This window comes from Fukomys damarensis, unplaced genomic scaffold (genome assembly GCF_012274545.1).
Source record: "Fukomys damarensis isolate Sample0158 unplaced genomic scaffold, DMR_v1.0_HiC HiC_scaffold_39, whole genome shotgun sequence".
NCBI lineage: Eukaryota > Metazoa > Chordata > Mammalia > Rodentia > Bathyergidae > Fukomys > Fukomys damarensis.
This window is the reverse complement of record NW_022900951.1, coordinates 71,255,552-71,263,379: the sequence shown is the minus strand read 5'-3', so window position 1 is coordinate 71,263,379 and position 7,828 is coordinate 71,255,552.

The following is a 7,828-nucleotide window of genomic DNA, read 5'->3' as shown; positions in this document are numbered from 1 at the left end:
CTCCTCCTGTTTTTACAACATTTTGTTATATTGTCACATTTTCTTTCATCAGTGGTTGCTTCTTAGACTTATCTAATTGTTAAACAATTTGATACAATCTCATGTTTTCTCCACCTTCCCACTTACATTCCCTTTTTAAAATATTTTCATGACCTCTCATATATCTTCTTGTATCTCTCTGCTATTACCTACATTTTCACTATTTTTCTGATTTTCTTGTTATATATGTGTAATAATCTGAATATGAATATATATAAATATTATTAATGTATATATTTTAATACATTTTACATTATTGCTCTTCCTGCCTTTTTCCAGAGTAGCAAATTTGTAGAGCTCTTTATAAGCAAGTTTGTAATCACTTGATAATATGTGTTAAACTTCTCAATTATGAATGTTATTGGTACTGTCTCCTCTCAAAGCAGTACTAGATGCTGAATTTAGACCCCAACTTTCCCATGAACATGTGCACACAACCCATGGTATATCATAATGAATGAACCATTTACCAGAAAGACTTCCACACATTGATAGAAGAAGTATCTTTCCCAAGTCATCAACACAGAAACAAACTATAATGAGAAAACAAGTAAATGTGATGCCTCTAGAATTTATAATTCCCCCAAAGTTAATGAGACAGATTAAGAAGTGAATAAAATTTCAGATGAAATATTATAAAATTGATAGCTAAAATGACTAAAGAGATCAAAAGAGAGAAATAAGATGTTGAATGAATCAGTTCTTCAAATGATCAGTGCACTCAAAGATACAAGTAATCTGAATGAGGAAAACAATGAAGAATATGAAAGACCACTAAAGAGAAAAATTTTCTAAAGAAGGAACAGAGGTCTTAAAAATGAAAATCTCAACAAGTCAAGGTAAAAACTTAGTTGAAAGTGTAAGCAATAGAATAAAAGAATCAGAAGAAAGAAAATCAGGACACAAGCTAGACATACTAGAGTATTTAGATAGCATAAAAGAAAAAAATAAGAAGAGATTAATGAGTTTTTCAAGAGACCTTGGATGAATATAAAATATTAAAGTCATTGGCCTAGGACTGGGTGATAAAATAAATACTAATGACATAGAAAACCTAGTCAATGAAATTATTGCAGAAAAATTACAAGATCTTGGCAATGAGATGAATAACAAGTTTAAGGAGCCATTTAGAACTCCAAATAGACATGATTAGCAAAGAAACACCCCATGATATACCATAGTCACAACCAAATATACATAGACCAAAGAAAAAATGTTGAAAGCAATTAGAAAGGAGTATCAATCATTTATAAGGGAAAACCTATAAGCATACCAGCATATTTCTTAATAGAAATATTAAAGGTCAGAAGGGATTGCAACAATGTATTTCAAGCAATGAAAAAATTTGTAAACCCAAATTACTATATCCTTCAAAGCTATCACTCAAAATCAAAGGACAAATAAAAGCTTTCAAATTTAATTATAAACTAAAGAAAATTATGACATCTAACTGGCAATGCAAAAAACCCTGAAGGGAATCCTAAACACAAAAGAAGAAAATAACAACCGCAAGACCAAGTGAAAGAGTAAATCTCATTGGGGTAGTAGAAAAATTGAACAAAAAAAGAAGTCAAACACAAGAAAAACAACAAAATGACATCTATTAATACACACTTTCCATAATAACAACACAAACGGTATCCATTCCCTAAAAGACACAGACTAAGAGATTGGAACAAAACAAACCAAGACCCATCAATTCATTCTCTGGAAGAAACACATCTAATCTACAAAGACACTGCAAAGACTAAAAGGATGAAAAATAATATTCCAAGAAGGTGAAGTCAGAAAACAAGCAAAAGTGTGTATATTTATATCTAACAAAGTAGTTTTCAAATGAAATTGTAAAGAAGGGACAAAACTATTAGTATTTATTGCAAAAGTAAAAAATTCACCAGGAATAGATAGGAATTTAAATATATACACAGCAAATTTGAGGAAGATTCATTTTCTTTTTTTTTTTTTATTGGTACATTTTAGGGATACACTACAGTCACATTCATTGTTGGGATCTTGTACCTCTACATGACAAGTCTTGATTCTCATTTTTTTCCCCTTACCCCTGCCTTCCCTTGAGGAAGATTCATTTTCACAAAACAAATACTACTTGATATAAAGGGATAGACTGACTTCAATGCAATTGTAGGAGACTTCAGTATCCCATGTTCACAGATAGATCAATCAGACAAAAAAATCAAAATTGAAATATCAGAGTCAAATTATACTACAAATCAAATAATTTTAGCATACATCTAGAGTGTTTAATCAAACAACAGCAATACACACATTCTGGAGCTCATGGGACTTTTCCCAAAATAGGTTACATTTTAAGCAACAAACAAGTATGAATAAACACAAGAAATTGAAATAATCTCATATACGTTATCAGGTCAAAATGGGAATAAATTAGAATTTGATAGCAAAAGAAATGACAAAAACTACACAACTAAACAGAGATTAAGTAAATACATTCTTGAATGATCATTGAGTTATGGGAAAATTTAAAATTTTTCAGATATAAATGACAGTGGAAACACAACATATCAGAATCTGTAAGACACTCATAGATCAGTGCCTACATTAGAAAAACAGGGTGATCACCCATAAACAATCTAATGAAACATCTGAAGGCTCTTTTACTAACAAGAACAAGCTGAACCAAAAATAGATGCAAAGAAATAATAAAAATTACAGTAAAAATAAATGAATTTGAGAATTTAAAAAATGCATAGGATTGATGAATGTGTTGGTTCTTTGAAAGAACGAACAATATATATAACCCTTTAGCCAAACTTACTAAAAGAAAACCAGATATGATACAAATTAATAAAATAATAGGTAGGAGGGACAAAATTACAATCAAAACCACTAAAATTTAAAGAATTATGAAAAATTATTTAAAAATACATATTCAAATAAATTGGAGAATCTAGAAGTAATGACTCAATTCTTAGACTCATATGACCTGCAAAAATTGAACCAATAAGATAAATATCTAAACAGGTCAATAGCAAACAATAAAATGGATGACGTGATTAAAAATACTACAATCCCCAAAAAGCCCAAGACTCAGTGGATTTATTGTTGAAATTTACCAGATCTTTATAGAGGAACTAACACTAGTGTTCCTCAAATTTTTCCATGTATGGAAAGTCAGAGATTACTTTCAAATTTATTGCACAAATGCACAATTACTATGATACACAATAAAAAAAAGAATTTAACAACAGGGAACACTACCAACAAGTATCATTGGTGAAACACAAATGCAAAAATCTTTAATAAGATCCTTGCAAGAGGAATTCAATCATTGAAAAAATCATACACCGTGACCAAGTTGGATTCATCCCAGGAATGTAGGAATTGCTCAATATATATGTCAATGAATTTAATACAAATAAATAAGATCAAGTATAAAAGGAGAATGATAGCTTCAATAGATACAGAAAAAGCCTTTGACAAATCCATTATTCTTTCATAATGTCGAAAATGGGTGGAGAAGTACTTTACCTCAATTTGATAAAATCCATATATGACAAGCTCATACTGAAGAAGAAAAAAAAATACTTAAAGCTTTCCTTCTATTATCAGAATTCAGACAAGAGTGTCCATTCTCATCACTTCTTTTCAAAACAGTACAATAAACTTTAGGCAGCACCATCAGGCAAAAGAAAGAAACCAAAGACATAGGAAAGGGAAAGGAAAAAGTCAAATTATCCCTATTCTCAGACCATTTAATTCTCCACATAGAACAGCCAAAAAAATTTCACTGGAAGATTTTAGGTCTGATAAAAAAATACAGCTAAATTGTAGGATACAAAAATCAACAAATAAAAATCAATAGCATCTGTTTACCTAGTAATGAGCACATAGAAAGAAAATAAGTAAAACTATTCCATTCAAAATTTTGAAGACATTACCTGGAATATCATTACAGTTCCCCAAACTCCATATTCTGGATCAAATTTTTTGTGGCTACATTTCCTGTATAATCATTGGCCTTAATTCCTCTTGTCCACCAGTTGTGTGCTCTTCAAATGAGCAACACATGTCAAGGTACCCTGCTCATATTATTTCATTACAACCCATGGCATATTGAATTAAAAATATTCGTATTAGACAGAACCACATCCATTCTTTATCAACTCTGCTCATTATTCTTGCATTTTCTCTGTACTCCGATTGTCCATTGGGCTATAAATTTTCCTTACACTTGTTTACATAGGAGTTCACATCTCATCCAAAGGCACCTCCTTTTGTTTTTTCAAATACTTAATCATAATTTATATTATCATTTATTTCTAGTATTAATGTCAATATTATTTAATTATACTGAATTATATAATAATATTATTTTGTAACTTAATCCATCCATCGTGTGTTGTAACAGATGTATTATATGCATCTACCTGGCTGTTGATTTCAAATGGGTTTATTTTTGAGGCAGGGCTTATTATTCAACAAGCATCTTGGAAAATCATGCTAGGGTTTATTTTCTGGTTAGGTCTTATTTGGGGGGGATACATTAACAAAATTTTGTTGATAAAATATATGTAGAACAAAAAAACAATTTTAAGAATTAGAGATGCTGATACTTCCAATATATAATTTGTAAATTAAATTAATGTGTTTTCCAGAGTGCTAATAAACAAATAATTTACAGGTGTTTTCACAAGGATAGTGTTAAAGGGCTAAAATCTACTTGATTGTAAATGTGTTATGTACAGTCAAATAATTAATGAAAGAGCTATCAGATAGCATTCTGTCTCCCAGATCACTTTGTTCCCTATGTAACTGAGGCCAGCTATGCTTGAGCAATGATAAAATTCAGCTTCCTTCAAAACTCAGGGTGATAATGACTCCATATAAAATAAAATTAAGGTATTATAAAGAAAGCTATCCATTCAATGTTGTTTTGCTCTAGTAAATGAAATATTTGCAATATGAAGTGAAAGGGTGCATTAAAAGAAAAATGTGTCTGAACATGTCATTTTGAAAGGATATGTACTTTAATTCAATAGTTCACATGAATTTGTGTTTACAGATTGTGATGGTTTAACTTTTATTTTCTCATTGAGTTTATTGGTACTTTTTAGGTATATAGTACAGTTACATTCATCATTGGGATCTTGTACCTTTACATGACAGATATTGGTTCTCATTTTTCCCCATTCCCCTGCCCTCCCTTCACCCCCTCCTCCCCTATTTGCAAAAACTTTATTTCCATTTTTTCATTTTCTCATATTTTTTCTTTTCCTTATTTACTTTCCCCTACAATTCCCACTTCCCCTGAACCTTTAGCCTTTTTCTTCCTATTACATACTGTCAGTTATACCATTAGGATCTGATGTATAATTATAGTTTTTCCACAGAGAAACTATTCGGTATTTACACGTGTGTGACTTATATCTTTCACTTAAGAGTATAACCTCGGTTTTCTCATATTTTTTCTTTTCCTTATTTACTTTCCCCTACAATTCCCACTTCCCCTGAACCTTTAGCCTTTTTCTTCCTATTACATACTGTCAGTTATACCATTAGGATCTGATGTATAATTATAGTTTTTCCACAGAGAAACTATTCGGTATTTACACGTGTGTGACTTATATCTTTCACTTAAGAGTATAACCTCGGTATGCATCCATTTTCCTATGAATGACTCTAATTTCTCATTCTTTTTTTTTTTTTTTTTTTTTTTGTACTGGGGATTGAACTCGGGTCCTCATCCTTGCAAGGCAGGCAGTGGAACCACTGAACTAAATCCCCAGCTAATTTAGCATCCTTTAGTGATAGTTTATCTTAACACCCAAAATGATTGGCTTGAGAGATGCATAGGCAATTAGTAAAGCACACTTTTAGATGTTCCCAGGTGGATCATTTGGGCATCAGCTAGGGGAATATATTTATTACCTGGGCCCTTTCTTCTGGGCTCTTCTCCTGTTCTCTTGTTTCCAAATGCCTTGGGCTGAGAAATTTCTACTGCCATTACCTGACACCAGATGTCTCTGCCTTGGTGTGAGCCAAAGGGAGACTAAAATTTTTGAAACACTTTCTGAAATCAAAATAAGCCTTATCTCAAACAGATTCATTCATAGGAAAATGGATACATATTGAAGATATACTCCTATGTGAAATAAATAAGTCACACATGTGTAAATACCCAATAGTTTCCCTGGTGTGAATAATCTGCAATAATACAGAAGATCCTAATAAGCTTACTGACATTGAGAAATGGGAAGAAAGGAGCTAAAGGTGTACAGAAGGTGGGACGGGTAGGGGAAGGATAAAAAGGGAAAAGAAAAACATGTAAGATAATGAAAAGATGGAAATAAAGTGTAGATGGGCAGGGGAGGAGGGGGTGAAGGGAGGGCAGGGACAAGGGGAAAAATGAGAATCAAGACCCCAACAATGAATGTAACTGTACTGTATCCCTAAAATGTACCAATAAACTCAATTAAAGCTGAAAAAAAATAAGCCTTATCTCAAGTTGGGTATGTTAAGTATTTTGTCCTAGTAATAGGAAAGCTAATACATGCAAATTTTATTTTATTTGCAAATCTTACATGAAATGCAGTCTATTAAAAAAAAGTCAATGTTATCAGTTCACTTAGAATGTAGGGTTAATGTGACATAAATTAATATGGACCCATTGAACTTCAGCTGCTTATGACCACATCTTAATATAACCCAATGTTGTGACCAGAATCTGTGAGTTTTCTTTGACAAGTTAATTAGGATGAGGTGATGGTATGTCACATCTATGATTACACTTTATTAGATATTGTATTGGTCTTGATTTTGATTTGCTCTCTACATTGCTGGCTTTAAAAAAAGAAGCCACCACGACTTCTGTAATTATAAGTATGAATTAGCTTGGAAATAGGTCTTTCCTCAATCGAGGCTGTGATGATACCTAAGTGAGGGCCGGCACCTTTATATATGCCCTGTGAGACAGTAAACACACAGGCCAGCTAAATCAAATTCAAATGGCTGAATATCAGAATATATGACATAAAACTGTGGGTTTTTTTGTTTTTTGGTTTTTTTGTTTTTTTTTTTTTTTTTTTTTTTTTTTTTTGTGGTACCAGGGATTGAACTCGGGTCCTTGCACTTGCAAGGCAGGCCACCGAACCACTGAGCTAAATCCCTGGCCCAAAATTGTGGTTTTAAGCCTCTGAGTTTGTGGTCGTTTTTTACAAAGCAAAGAAAACTAATACAAAGTGTCCGGTGATTATTACCCATAAAAGATTAAATATGCAAATGGATGTGCAAATAATGGAATATTTTGAAGAAGAAAGGAATTATAACTGTGTATGACAAGAGTAGTTTTCCTATGATAAATTAATCTATTTCTTGCATTGTTACCTACATTTTTCAGTTGACAGAGTTTCTTATCTGCTGAGGAGATACACAAAGTTTTAACACTTACCCAAAATAAAATTTCAATTTAAAATTATTTGATAAGTGTTGTCTTTCAAGAATCATTATGCCTCCTCACAAAATATTTTACATGATTCTAACACTTTAAAACTAAATCCCAGTGACTTCTAAGAATCACATAATATTTTTTCCTTTTATTGAGTTTATTGGTACATTTAAGGTATACAGTACAATTATGTTCATTATTGTGATCTTGTACCTCTACATGGCAGGTCTTGGTTCTCATTTTTCCCCTTGTCTGTGCCCCCCCTTCACCCCCTCCTCCCCTCCCCATTTACAAACACTTTATTTCCATTTTCTCCTATTTTTTTTTTATTTTCCCTTATCACCTTTCCTCTACCCTTCCCAT